Consider the following 16,343-nt stretch of genomic DNA (forward strand, 5'->3'; position numbering starts at 1 on the left):
TTTAAACATACCCTTTTAAAGTAACAAAACCACTGAAATCCACCAGTTATAGCTATCTCAAGTAACCATAACTTGTGCCCTGGAGTAACCATTACTCATGCCCCCACCATCCACAGGGTTGTCATCAATGTTGTCATTTTAGATGTTGCAGTGATGTTATAAATGATGTCATTGAACATGTCATGAGAGATGTAATATTGGAGGTAATTAGCAGTGCTTGGGGATGGTGCAAGTTATCTTACTTTAGGGCACAAGTTATGGTGCTGTGCCCGGCATGGTATTGGGTGCAGGGCCTGATCTGTGGCCAAACGCTGCATCCAATCCCCTGCTGGTGCCCAACATCTTGCTCTGGATTTCTGATGGCCATGTGCAGCGGGGGTTTAGGTGCCAGGCTGTGCGTCTAACCCCTGGCTGGTGCCTCTCTGTGCACGGCCAAAGGCTTAGGGCATCTGGGGTTTGGGCACAGGGCCTTGTGCCAAGGCGTGCAGGGCTGACTAAGTGATATAAAGGGTGTAATTTTCAATAAGGCAGACCTACTGACTTTGTCAAAGGATCAAAACATCAAAATATAAAAAATGGGCACACTGACTAATGAAGGAGTCAGCATATCAAAATACATAAAGCAGACCTATTATATCTGTAAAAAAAAGTCATCAATAATTTTAATCAAATGCATATTTCAGTATTCACACAATGCAATGTTTAATAATTGATTGTCATAAAAAATAATGTTTTATATAAAAAAAAAACATGTGTAGGTGTCTTTATTTTAACATTTTTCAGCCCACAAAAGGCAGTCATAAAAGCAATAATAAGTGGGCACTGCACTTTAGACCAGCATTAAGCTCCAGCTAAGAGTGATGTAAAAAATATTGGTAAGCTCTCCTGGGACCACGGATTTAATGACCCAGGAGACTTACATTTTTTTTTTAAAGTTACTTGGGGGTACTGCACTCCCTGCAGCCCCTCACAACATTAAAGACATGCTTGTTGGTGCTCAGGCCCCTTTTATGGGCCACCATCAGGCTCAACAAATCAGAAGAAACCCTTGCAGGGCATTATTGCCGATCTTTGCTTGGAGCAGTGAATAAAAAATGAGAGGCTCCTGACACTCATTTAATATTTTGTATTCAAAATAACTTTTTGAGTGTCCACTGCCCACCCGGGACAGCCACCTGTTTAATTTTTTTTTAGAGCTGTCGCGGGAAGGCTCAGGCCCCACAGACAGAAATTGGCAACAAGTTTTTTTACATATGTTGTTGTTACTAGAGCGCCAGGGCCCATGTGGCTCCCTTCAAGAGGAGGAACCTGCCATATTTAATTTTTGTATGCACAGTTAATTTAGTCAGGCTCGCAAGTTGACAACACTGTGTACAGAGGTATGTGGGTTATAGTATATTTTGCTTGGGCGCAAATCATATATATTTAAGTCATAACTATAACTTTTCGATTTTTAGGGTTTGTGTAGTTTGCGTTGGTTTTGTATAGAAAAAATAAATTACGTTTGCCAATCTATACCAATTTTAAACCTTTGTTTTTTTCTTGAATTTGTATTTTATTTGTGAAAACAAATTGTTCTAATCATAAAATGTTGTTTAATTTGGTATTAATTATGTTTTGGTACTGCAGTACTTTCAAGAAAGGTCAGAGTTCATTATGAGCGTTGGCGTCATCTGAGTGATCTATTTGCTTTCACTTCTACATCCTCGAAAGTACTGTGATAACTCTGTAATATTTTAAAATAATATTTACACCCAAGATTTTTTTTTTATTTAAAATATGGATTCAAGGGTTCATGGCTAGTTATGTTAATGGTATATATGTTAGTATTGTAACTGTAGGTTGTGTTTGTGAACTATACGGGTACCGCAATATTATTGAGAATACAGCAGTACTTTTGGTTTTGTAAAACAGCATTTCATTGGCTTAGAACTCTGTCAATTGTAGGAAACAGTAATTGTACAACCCTTAGCCCCATTCAATGTGCTAGTTTCAAAGGATTAGGTTGTGCTCTTTGGCTGAGAGAATATCTTTTGTTCCGAAGCCACCTTTGAAGTTTTGTAGAACTGCAGTGGCTGAAGATGATCCTGTGCTGTTGCAAAAGGAGGAAGAAATTACAGTAATCCATTGTATGGGATTTTGTTTCATTGCCAACTGGCGTGCAAAGGTGAATTCAATACTTGTTACCTGCAAACTATGCAGTAAAGTTATTTCTCGTGGGAATGTGAAACAATATGCATTCAGTACCATGAGAATGAGAAAACACTTGCAGGCAATTCATTCCACCAGGTTGGTATGTGCGGAAAGAAGGTGTCAGAAAGAGATAGAAGAGGCTGAAGCAGGAACATCGACATTGGCCACTTGTTCGGTTACTGCAGCACCTTTGACTTCTTCTGCTTCGTGAGCACCTGCTGCATCTCTCCCTCCAGTAGCACCTTCTAATTCATCTGCTCCATCAGCACCTCCACTATCACCCGGTGCATCTGTCTCTCAACGAGTGCCTGCTCTTGGTATTGCGATGCCAATACATCCTTTGAGGCAGAATAGGGAAATTATTGAGCAATTTAGCTGTACAGCCACATACTGTCTCCTCTGTGATACTATCGTTGTTGTGAGAAAGAGAAATATGGACCTCTATACTGCGCACGTCATGGCTCACCAGTGTCCTTCCCAATAATCCTTAATTTTTTGAGCCATTGCTTTTTTCTTGTTTCCCATTGAGATTATTGTTTTGGTTGGTCATGTTGACGTTGTTAAAAAAAAAAAAAAAAAATCAAGAAAAAAAACCAAGACGAAAAAATTCTTTACAGAGCTAACCAAATATCTCAAATGATGAAGAGCTCCTACCAATATTAACCAGATTTTTTTAAGGTATCAGAAATACTAAATTGCAATTAATATACAGATAAATTGTAAGTGTCAGGTAAGTTAAACATGTTTCCTATGGCTGCTTCATAGTCAATGGTAAGTTAGTAATGGACTACCACAGTGATATCTGATTTTATTTAATAAACATAACACAGTCTATCCATCATAGCTTTCAGACAATACTACATTTTGTTACACTCCTATGTCATCATTTAGAGTATTTTACAGTTCAAGATTATCAGATGGTAGTCGTCATCATGATTTTTAGGTCTCGCCGACGCAGTGTGCATGCGCTGCATAGGCAAAAAGTCCTTTAGCGATCGCTTCGGCTTTTCAGCCAAAAACGTGCACGCGTTCCATTGCCTTCAATGGCAACACGTGCACGTCGGGCGATTCACTTGCGGGAGCGAGCGACGCAATCTTTTAGCAATTATCGCGCTCGCTCCCGCAAGGGAAATGCTGCGCATCCCTGCTCTCGGCCGCACTCCCCCCACCCCTCAAGTACTCTTTAACTTTCGCTTGTCGCGCTTGTCTTTCAGCGCTCGTTTCCATTTGAATTAATCTTGCATTAATTTATCCAAGCGGCTCTGTGAAGTTGCAGATGCTGCCCTGTGTTTAACAAATCAATGGGACAGATCTGAATGAATCACTTCAGATGGATTCTCTGCTCGGTTTGATGTCTAGATGTTATTCTTAGCTTGTTATCATGACAGATGCATTAATGTTCCCATACACTGCCAGCAATGTCAAAGAAACGAGGGTTCTTAAAGTGGCAGCTACCCTTTTTTTAGCATGCTTTCGGGAGTGCGTTGTGGTTCAATGTTCAGCTCGAAAAAATAATCCTGTCTGTATGTGATCCCGTAGTGGGAATAAGATGCGAGCGAAAAGCGTCTTTCAAAGTATGGTCTCTGCTGTGTTATTTTAGAGAGGATATTCTCATCTTTTGCTTCAAAACACCCGAATAAAAAAAAAAGAAGTGAATCTCCTTTTTTTTAGTGCAACCATTTTTTTTCATTTAAATTTCATGGAGATAAGCCGATGAGAATGTGTAACAGCTCACGTGATCAAGTCATGCTTTAAATGTCACAATCCATAGAGTACACCAGGGGATCGCAGATCTTGAAAAAGTACCTCGCCCAAAGACCAATCAAATACTTCTTTACTTTGGTGAAATGCAGATGTCACATGGGTGTCCAACTGGAGCCCCCTGAACTCCACCTGGGTTTCATATTTCTGTTGCTGAAAGCGGGAAGGGGGTGGAAGCTGGTATTGGGTTTTAAATGTTTAGAGGTCAGGCCAGGTAGCAAGTGTAGTGTGAATTCAACAGCAAAGTGGAGGAGCAAGCGGAGGTTAGTGGACTTGGAGGTAGGGGGGTTGCGATAGGTTCGCCGTCTCTCTAGGCCCTTTCTATGCTGACTGACCCAGCCGGGCCGCCATAGTGGACAGTGCACACATTAGCAGAGTTGTGTGACAGGACAGAGTGATATAGTGAAAATGAAGGAAAAAGAGACAGATTGCACCCAGCTTAAGAATTGAGTACTCTCTCCTCTCGGCACTAGAAGTGTTCATGGGGTATGGTTACTAGTCATGAATTTCGGTTTCCAGACAGCGGGTTTTCCTATCTACCAAAGAGGCGTCAAATGAAAAAAGAAGCCCATACTGCTAGAGACAGAGAACCCCTGACACCTAGAGTTTGGGGGCTACCTGAATTGGGAAACTCAGATTACAATTAAATCATTTCTCTCTCTCTCTCTTGTAAGTATTTTCCTTGATTGGTAGATGGTAATAAAAGAGCTGAAAGAATTTTAGAAGGTACTAGGTTTTCATTTTTACCGACTGTTTCAATATGTAACATGTAGCTTTAGCATTAAGCACTGCATACGGTTTCACAAAGATAACAAATGCTTACATAAAGTAAATAGTCAGCCACAATGTCAAATTTGCACCTGCTATGACCCGAATCCCCGCGATCCATTGCACCAGACTTTGAATGTCCAAGTTCTGCATGCTGGTGTCTCCCAGTTTGAATTTAGTTTGGCTGGCAATGAACAGATTCTAGGAGCACACACTAGAAGACACTACCATAAGTGCTCTGTGGATCCATAGAATTTTGGGGGTTTTCAGCAGCATTATTAACAGGAGCACCTCACATGACTATTTTGAGTTTTCTAATCAGAAAGTTGATTTTCAAGAGAAGCGATCTGTTTAAAATGCAGTCAACCTCTACTTGCCGCAACGAATGTAGAAAGCAGAGCATTGCCATTGACAGTACAATAAAGCGTGGAGCACTTTATGAAAACACAACTGTAAAGACTTTCTTTCATAAACTTTCATTTCTTTATTAATTTTCACTGAACAGCCGCTTTCAAAGTGAAACTCTAAGCAACCTTTAAAAAAGCACTTAGCAATGTATAATATATTTCGCAGTCTGCACAACAGTAGTCATGAATCATTTGCATTTACTTATAGTTTTCAGGAGGGAATCTATTCCTATGACGGGTATTAAGCACTGGCTCCACGTGCCTGCATCCACTCTTTGCCTCATGTTTTCCTTCCCATTGGCGTTCGTAGTTTACTAATTTCGCTCGATGTGGGTTTCAGGCTGGCCTTAAGGTTTCTACTGGGCTTTTCATGTAAATACTGTAATTTTGTATTGCCTGTTAATTGTGTTTCTTGATGTGTAATCATGTGACGCCTTCATTGGTATTCGGGGAGGGGTTAGCAATTGATGATCATTTTTCAAGGGTGTCAACACGAAAGTTTCTGGTAGTTAATGTTGTTTCTAAGGGATAGGTGATGGGTGGAAGAGGCTCTCTGGTTCCTGCTGTTTTAAGGGCCTTTTCTCGTTCCTGTTTTTGTGCCCTTACCAAGCCTGTAGGATATCCCTCACCCGTCCTTGGACAAACATCTTTTGAAGCAGGTGGCTGGCACCCCGTGTGTGGTAAAATAGAGAACCCTTGACCATCAGGGAACATCGCTTGAGAATATGGGGACACTGCTGATTCATGTGCTGCTGTCTTCCTGCCAAGCTAGCTTTGATCCCCTCTTCATTTGGAAGGTGCTAATGGATGTTTTGCCGATAGTCTTTTAATTGGGAGTATTTAAGCGTGCCACTTTGCCAGTGATGAAAACAACAATGTTCCGATAATCTACAGGGTGGCCTTATTACAAGTATTTACATGGATAAGTGGAAGGAAAGTGCTCTTGGGTAGCATGCGTGGAAGCAGCTCACCAGGCTTTTCAGGGTTCACATCTTAAGATCACAAAGCTGCAGCCACATTAAAGCCATGGGGCTGGTATGGAAGTTATGGCTTCCCGATGCCTCTCGGTCTGTGCTTTGAAAAGGCCATCTCGTGAAAGAAGTCACAATATGTATCAAAAACTCAGTTGACATTAAACATAGGAAGATTCTAGAAGGCCGGTATGTGATGGTTAATGATGCAAGGCTAGGTGCAGAGAACTCTGGGGCTCTATACACTGAACCTCTACTCGCTCCCCCTGTGAAATGAAAAAAGCTGGGGAGTGTTCTGAAAGGAACATGGCCAAAGAAACATTAAACATATAATAAGGAATTCTTTTCTGAGGCAAGGCCTAGGTAGACGTTGACTACCAAATGTCAGCTACTCTGCTTGACACACAATGCTACCAACAGCCAGTATGTGCCTGCCGCTACAGCAACACACATTTACCCCTAAAATAGAACTATTTGCTTTGCCAATTTTTGTTCGCCGGGTCCCTGGAGCATTCCCACCTTATGGCACACGTAGAAGCAGTGTTCCCCGATGTTTCCTTATTCATCAGTTTGTTTGTTTTCTGTCCACTCTCAGCAGTTTGCCGCATATAGATGAATGTATAAGTGTCCTTACTGGAAGCGCTCCAGTTTTAGGGCGGCCCTATCCTCTGCTTTCTGCAAGGTGATGCTGGGTACAAAAGAGGGCCGTTGAAGGTGTCACACGTGACCCGAGCACACTTGTCAGCTATGACGTATCAAAATCAAGCATTGGCATAGCCAATAGGTCTCGCCTTTGGGACCTTATAAGTGTTTAGCCATGATGCAACAGTTGATGTTGCACCAAGGATATTGTGCTGCATAACTAAATACTTAAAAGGTCCCAAAAGCGAAACCTATTGGCAATGCCAATGCTTGTTTTTATTTTTAAAGCCTCTACCAAGTTCTTTTCATGTATCATTATTTAATTTTAAGTACTTCAGTTTGTTATCATGCTCACCACGTTGTAAGAGTAGATGATGTGAGGTAATTCATTTGATGTTATATGCTGCTAATTCAGTAAGAGCAGTAACTACAGAAAATGAAAATTAGAACTAGTAACTTAATGCACATAGGAAGTAATTACTTTAAGAACAAAACATTTCCCTGCGCTTGCTCGTCCTCTTAGATACTTAATGTAGGTTCATAAGTAGTACAGTCACATATTCCATTTTCATTTTGAAGTCCATGATCTACAGATTCTTTTTATATATTTTTGTTGCTCCCTATTTATTTGACATATAAATTATCTAACTTATGTAAATCCTTATTGACTGAGTCCATTGTATTTAGAACTTCGTCTATGGCAACCACAGCTTCAGTATCAATAACTGGCTGTCCATGTGGGTCAGCAGTCCAGTCCTAAAAGCAAAATAATAATTATTATTTAAAAAAAAAAAAAAATGTTATTGAGCAGAGCAGGAGAGCAACCAAACCAGTACACAATAAACACAGTAAACAAAGCCCATGAGCAGTAGATCACAAATAATTATAAAACAGCAAACTTTAGACAAAGGTATACATATCCATAATTTCAGTTATGAAGATAGTGCAAAATGTGCAAAATAAGCAAGGTAACCAGAAGCCTATAATAATTACATTATTCAACCTGGCCTCCCAATACATAGGACATTAATTACCTATACATATAATTTCAGTTGTGCAAGTAGTGCAAAATGTGCAAAATAAGCAAGGTAACCAGAAGCCTATAATAATTACATTATTCAACCTGGCCTCCTAATACATAGGACATTAATTACCTATACATATAATTTCAGTTGTGCAAGTAGTGCAAAATGTGCAAAATAAGCAAGATAACCAGAGGCCTATAACAGTTATATTATTCGACCTGGCCTCCCAATACATAAGACATTAACTACCTATATACCTAATCGATATACTTGACAAAAGTCCCTACAACGCTGCAATCTCAGGCCTAAACAAATAAAAAAAAAAAGAAAGTGCTTCATGCTTGCTACAATCGCTAATTCAATAAGGTGCTAACAGATTTTTGAGGTGCTAAAAATACCTGTATTAGAGATGTATCTAATTAAAAACAATAATAAAAACCAAGTTCTAAAGTGCTATGTGACATACATAGATAGATCACTATCCCAAAATTTCCAGGTATTAGTAAACCTTTTTATTGCCCCGACTCTTTTCGCATAGGCCTCTTCATACCTTTTTATCTTTTGCATTTTATTCACCCATTTCGAATATGATGGTATATCCTCAGATCTCCAATTTTGGAGAATTAAGGAGCAGGCTACTAACGAACAAATCGCCAGGTAAGACTCTTCGGCGTTAGACAAGTCTGTTCTTTTTCTCAACAAGCCAAAAAGAGCCACCTCAGTTTCAGGTTCAAGCTCTTTTCTAATTACTAAGCTCATTTCTGCGAAAATCTCACGGCAAAAAACTTCAAGCTTCGGGCATGTATAAAATATATGAAGCCAATCTCCCCCATTTTGAAGCTGGCAATGAAAACATTTATTATCCACTTCCGAAAAGCGTCTATTAAGAACCTTCGGAGTGTAGTAAGCCATCCAGCGAGATAAAAAAGACATCCTTTTAAAATTGGCTGCGCTAAGAGCCTTACTTCCTAACTGAGCGATTTGTTCCCACTCCTGCCTCGTGAAGGAGCAATTACTTTCACAAGTTATTTTACTGAGAATTTCTTCGACCAGAGGAGACCCTTTGCCCTTTCTTAGTAAAGTATACCAGTTTCCCACACCTTTTAATTTAGTTTTATATACAGCGTTGGTCAGAGCAGATAATGTCCCACATGTTGACATATTGTATTTATTTATAAAGTTCAATATCTGGAGATATTCCCAAAAACCGGTTGCTCAAGTTTTGCATAATATAGAATTGACAGTACCTATAAATAAATAACTGAAGGCTGTACTGTAGCAACATATTTAGGGGTTCTGAGTTCTGCTACTGTGGAACAAATATGGCGACTTAACTATGAAACATTACTTCAAATGGTTTTACAAACAAAGGAGTTGGAATAATCTTCCAATTACTATTATGCGCAGAGTCAATATAATTAAAATGTATTTGAGGCCATTGTCCTTCCTGCCACAAAACCAGCCTGGTCCGGGTGTATTAGTGACTGAGCAATTGGAGTAAAACGTTGGGCCCATATTTTCATAAGAATTTAAAAATCAGTATTGAGCAAGCTAATCGGCCTGTAGGAGTTAACATCCTTATGATTCTTTCCCTTTTTGACAAAACTAACAATGATGGACTCCTTAAAACTCGGAGGAACATTACCACCCATTCTAACAACATTAAATAGTTTTGCCAAAAAGGATTCAGCTCGTTCACAAAAATGTTATAAAATTCAATCGGGAACCCATCCGTTCCACAGGCCTTCGCCCTTGCTATCGATTTGATTGTGTCCGCAATTTCTACCACCACAATTTCACGTTCAAGTTGATCTACCATTGGGTCAGATAAAATCGGAACAATAACTTCATCAAAGTATTTACGGATAAGATCTAAGCCTACCACATAATTTGTAGAGTACAACTGGGCATAATGTTCCAATAAGACTTGAGCTATATCGCCCTTCTATCTGCTGATGTTTTGAGTCTTAGGGTCAATAATTTCAGAGATTAAGGCGTTTTCCTGCTTTGATTTTGTCTGCCCTGCCAACATATTTCCACCATTTGGCTCTCCTCATAAACTTTCTGCTGAAAAGTTCTAGAACTATTCATTTCTTCAATTAAAAAAAATTCTTTAAGGGCTAATTTTGCTTTTTTTAGCTGAATAGCAGCATCTTGACTCCCCTGTGGCTGAGTGTCTTTTAAACTCATGGCATCATTTACAGCCTGTTGGAGTTGGTTAATCTTTAGCCGCCTTTTTCTCGACTGCGCGGCTGAACGGGCAATTATCTGCCCCCGCATAGCTGCCTTAAACCCACCCCAAACAGAAAAAATATCTGCTGTCTCTTCATTTATGCTAAAAAACTCCAATATCCACTTTTTAGTTTGGGTAACCCAATTAGGATCTTGCAGGAATAGACGATCCATCTGCCACCTGGATTCCGTCTTAGTCCCCCCCTCAATTTCCAGCTTTAACGAAATAAGGGAATGATCTGAAAATGGGTTAACCCGTATCGTGGTATCTAGCATTTTCAAAGAGCGTGAAGTAAGAAAAAAATCAATCGGGGAGGCCGTATGAAATTGTTTAGAATAGCAAGTAAATTTCATTAACCTGGGGTTAGATTTGCACCATTGGTCAACTAATAAATATTCCTGCCTTATAGCTTTCAAAACTTTCTTTGTTTGGGGTTTCAGTTCTTTTTTATTTTTATTTGACGTATCTTTTTTGAGATCCTGGATAAAATTAAAATCACTGCCAAAAATGATTTGTCCCAGGGTACCCCTAAGAAGCACCGCAATCTTTTTTAAGGATGTAGAATCGTTTACTATCGGCCCATAATAATTTATTAAATTTAGTTTTATCCCATTTAATCTAGCCTCCACCCGCAACCAGCATCCCATAATTATTACTAGATGGAGTATTGTGTTGATTTTTTTTATTTCTTAATTGAACATTTGTAATTATGTCTAAAATTCAGGCAATGCATTGTAATTTTTATAAACATTGAATGCATCTTCATAGCGTTAAAAGGGCCTATAGGTTATTCTTCTTTGCCCCATGGTTGAAATAGTTGATGAAGTGATAAATAGTAAAATGCTTTTTTTTCTGTGTCACAACTTAGGGGCTGATTATGATCTCAGTCAGAAAGCCTCCAACCAAGATTGTCGGTTTCACTAATTACAATTTAGGCGGTCGGAGGTGAAACCGGCTGTTCATTCTGTCTGGATTCCGATGAGTTCCATATGAACGGCGTTTTACGCTGACTGGATTACGATGCTCAGCAGGCTTTCCATGCCGGGCTTTCTGACATGGAAAGTCGGAAAGCAAGTTTGGGGGCACCTCGTAGGGCCTCCTGTTTATGGCTTCTGGCAGGGATCCCGGTCTCTGGTTGGGATCCCTGCACCGTGTGTGAGGCATCCTTAGGTGCCTGCCACGGGGTGCATGGATGAACATAACCTCCCATTTCCCTATAGGAGCTTGTGCAGGCCTTGAAAAATCCACCCGCCCCCTCGCAATTGCGAGTGAAATTTTAACAGCTCGAGCTGTTTTTAACACTTACTCGACCCTGCTGGCCTGTAAACTTCAGCTGGAAAGTGAATGAGCAATTAAACTGCCTTTAAATCTTGTTTTATCTTGACACATTTGCCAACTGCTCAAGGATGGAGGTCAAATGTCAGTTTGTCTTTTTACTAATTGTTGTCATGTGTTCCTTGAAAATGGAGTTTACTTTTCTTTCTCTTCTTACAGTTAATGCTTTTTGTCAAGTGAGCTATTTGACAATAATTATGAAACAAAATGCAGTAAAACGTCCGTCTGTTTTCTCTAAAACAACTTTGAACAGCTTGTAAATGAATAGTACAAGTAGATCAGGAATTCTGAAAGAACCTTTTTCTGTAATTCAGAAGTGTGATGCAAACAAAGATTTAGATTGGAGTATAACAAATGAGGGCACTTGGTGATGTGCAAATGACAAATATTTGCAGAAACTTTATTTCCAAACATTGTACACTATATAGTTTTAAAACCACATGTCAGTGACAAATTCTGTGGCCATTTCAATGTAAAATCTGCTGATTGCAAATAACAGTGGGCTGCTACTTTATACTTTTGTTATGTATTTATTAAAAGTGATAGTTTTTAAACATGATGTGAGAGACATTCCTGGCCAATCCCTGATGACAATGTATTTAATGGATTAAGAGGCAAGTCTGCAGTCAAGTGTATCTTAGATGTGGCTTGATTTTCATTCTATATGGAGCTAATGTTTAGTCTGTTTAATCAAACTAAAGCGTTTTCTGTACAGCGTCCATGATGAATGTGCGAATTTGAAGGTGCTCTCCTATATGATAAAGAAGAAAATGGCTTCTCAGTGAATTAAAATACTTGCCCAGGATCACATATTTTGAAACCAATTTATGGGTCAAGAGCATTATAAATAGGTTGAGTAGATTATTTAAGTCACTAGACCTGCAGGTCTAGTAACATTTTTGGGATTTTTCGAGCCCTGTTGTGCTATGGCCGGTTTACGACCATAGCACATGCTCCCATAGGGAAATGTGAGTATGCGACCGCACCATCTGCGGTCACATCATAATTGGTCAGTCAGGACCGCCGACCGGAGGTTGGTCTGATCTGTATCCATCCAACATCGCGATAAGCCCTTTAGTTTACAGTGATTAATAAAAGTAGGTTTACTATGACGCATTAAACAAACATTGGCACCTTCTACTTGAAATTTACCAATCTGCTATCTTCTGTCACATTGTTTCTAAATGTATAGAATTGAGCAACTTCACAGAGGCATAGTTTTTCTAACAGTGGACTTTTCTTTGGGTAGTATGTGACCAACATATTTTTTTCCCCATTTTTAGGTCTCGCGAGCCAAAGGCTCGAAGAGACATTTTGTATGTGGGATTTTCAAAGTGCTACCCACAGTTTTGGCTGGCCTAAACCTTGAGTGCACGATCACATGCACGTGCACAGCTGCTCCCACTCCCCCCTCCCTTCTCTATAGCTTTCTTTCACTTTAGCCGCTTTGACCCTTGCATTCCCCCCTCCCTTCTCACCCAGCCCTTTGATGCTCTGCTAGATTACTTTCACTTTCGCCGCTACAAACTTTCCACTCCCTCCTCCCTTCTCTATAGCTTTCTTTCACTTTAGCCGCTTTGACCCTTGCATTCCCCCCTCCCTTCTCACCCAGCCCTTTGATGCTCTGCTCGATTACTTTCACTTTCGCCGCTACAAACTTTTCAAGCCTTTTACCGCCTTTGATTTTCTTTTATTTTGCTGAGCCTTGATTCATACGCGCTTGTGATTTCAAGGGAAGTCTTACCCATCTTCAACTAACAGCATGCAGCCAAGCGTGAAGGATTATCGCTTGTACTTTCATTTCATATCATCTACAGCGCGTGTCCTCTAACGCATGTAAATAAATGTAAAGGCAAGATCACACAAACGGTAAGGATAATCGCTTGTGCTTCCATTCAACTTTGTCTTCAGCACCTGTGTTTGTCAGCGCGCAGCAGATTTTCATGTTTCCTCGCTCATGACTATACATCACGCTTGCATCATGTTTCTCCATCTCTCCCTCCTCCTATGTTGTCCTTAGTTAACTTTACATCACTCTCTGCTCCTTTGCCACACACTCATTTGTCCTCAGTGTATCGCCTTCACGCTTTGCTTCCACTGATAGCATAACATAACATAGTATAGCATAACAAAACAAAGCATAGCATAACAAAACATAACAAAACATAGCATAGCATCACAAAACATAGCATAGCATAACAAAACAAAGCCTAGCATAGCAAAACACAACAAAACATAGCATAGCATAACAAAAAATAGTATAGCATAAAAAACACAACAAAAAATAGCATAGCATAATAAAAAATAACAAAACATAGCATAGCATAACAAAGCATAGCATAACAAAACAAAGCATAGCATAGCATAGCATAACAAAACATAGCATAGCATAACAAAACATAGCATAGCATAAGAAAAAATAGCACAGCATTACAAAACTCAACAACACATAGCATAACAAAACATAGCAAAGCAAAGCATTGCATACCAAAACACAACAAAACGTAGCATAGCATAACAAAACATAGCATAGCATAACAAAACATAGCATAACAAAACAAAACATAGCATAACAAAAAACAAAACATAGCATAGCATCACAAAACATAGCATAACAAAACAAAGCATAGCATAACAAAACACAACAAAACAGCATAGCATAAAACATAGCATAGCATAACACAACATAGCATAGCATAACAAAATATAGCATAACAAAACATAGCATAACATAACAAAACACAACAAAACGTAGCATAACTAAACACAGACACAGGGCAAAATGCAAAGTACTGTGGTGGGGGAGGGAGGGGAGCGCGCACAAGCCCAAAGACGTGCAAGCCCGCTCCATTCATCAGCTTTTGGATGTTTTAAAATCCACAGTAGTTTAATACACCATAACATAGCATAACATAACAAAACATAGCCTAGCCTAACATAAAATAACAGCATAACATAACAGAACATAGCCTAACATAACAAAACATACCATTACATAACATAATAAAACATAGCCTAGCGTTGCATACCATTGCATAGCATACCATAACTTAACAAAACATAACATAGCCTCGCCTAACATAACATAACATAACATAACAAATCATAACATAGCATAACAAAACATAACATAGTATAACATAACATAGTATAGCATAACAAAACAAGGCATAGCATAACAAAACATAACAAAATATAGCAGAGCATCACAAAACATAGCATAACATAACAAAACAAAGCATAGCAAAACACAACCATTGCATAGCATACCATAACTTAACATAACATAACATAAAAAACTAAGCCTCGCCTAACATAACATAACATAACATAACAAATCATAACATAGCATAACAAAACATAACATAGTATAGCATAAAATAACATAGTTTAGCATAACATAACATAGTATAGCATAACAAAACATAACAAAACATAGCATAGCATCACAAAACATAGCATAGCATAGCATAACAAAACAAAGCCTAGCATAGCAAAACACAACCATTGCATAGCGTACCATAACTTAACAAAACATAACATAACATAAAAAAACATAGCCTCGCCTAACATAACAAATCATAACATAGCATAACAAAACATAACATAGTATAGCATAACATAACATAGTATAGCATAACATAATAGTATAGCATAACAAAACATAGCATAGCATCACAAAACATAGCATAGCATAACAAAACCAAGCCTAGCATAGCAAAACACAACAAAACATAGCATAGCATAACAAAACAGTATAGCATAAAAAACACAACAAAAAATAGCATAACATAACAAAAGTATCAAAACAAAACATAGCATAGCATAACAAAGCATAGCATAAAACAAAGCATAGCATAGCATAACAAAACATAGCATAGCATAAGAAAAAATAGCATGGCATAACAAAACTCAACAACACATAGCATAACAAAACATAGCAAAACAAAGCAAAGCATTGCATAACAAAACACAACAAAACGTAGGGTAGCATAACAAAACATAGCATAGCATAAGAAAAAATAGCATGGCATAACAAAACTCAACAACACATAGCATAACAAAACATAGCAAAACAAAGCAAAGCATTGCATAACAAAACACAACAAAACGTAGGGTAGCATAACAAAACATAGCATAGCATAACAAAACATAGCATAGCATAGCAAAACATAGCATAACAAAACACAACAAAACATAGCATAGCATCACAAAACATAGCATAACAAAACATCGCATAACAAAACAAAGCATAGCATAACACAACACAACAAAACAGCATAGTATAAAACATAACATAGCATAACAAAACACAACATAGCATAACAAAATATAGCATAACAAAACATAGCATAACATAACAAAACACAACAAAACGTAGCATAACTAAACACAAAATAGCATAGCATAACAAAACAGAACAAAACAGCATTGCATAACAAAAAATGGCATAACAAAACAAAACATAGCATAGCATAACAAAGCATAGCATAGCATAACAAAACAAAACATAACATAGCATAACAAAACATAGCATAACAAAATACAACAAAACATAGCATAGCATAACTAAACAAAACATAGCATAACAAAACAAAACATAGCATAACAACGCATAGCATAACAAAACATAGCATAGCATAGCAAAACAAAACATAGCACAACAAAACACAACAAAACATAGCATAGCATTACAAAACATAGCATAGCATACCAAAACATAGCATAACAAAACAAAGCATAGCATAACAAAACACAACAAAACAGCATAGCATAACAAAACATAGCATAGCATAACAAAACACAACATAGCATAACAAAATATAGCATAACAAAACATAGCATAACATAACAAAACAAAACGTAGCATAACTAAACACAAAATAGCATAGCATAACAAAACACAACAAAACAGCATAGCATAACAAAAAATGGCATAACAAAACAATACATAGCATAGCATAACAAAGCATAGCATAACAAAACATAACATAGCATAACAAAACAT

At 38.3% G+C, this 16,343-nt stretch overlaps 1 protein-coding gene across 1 annotated transcript in view; it reads left to right on the top strand.

The window, feature by feature from the left end:
• Positions 1–16,343, top strand: part of B3GLCT (beta 3-glucosyltransferase) — a 974,893-nt gene that overhangs the window by 329,955 nt on the left and 628,595 nt on the right. The window lies entirely within an intron of this gene.

Source organism: Triturus cristatus, chromosome 8 (assembly GCF_964204655.1).
Source record: "Triturus cristatus chromosome 8, aTriCri1.1, whole genome shotgun sequence".
Taxonomy (NCBI): Eukaryota; Metazoa; Chordata; class Amphibia; order Caudata; family Salamandridae; genus Triturus; species Triturus cristatus.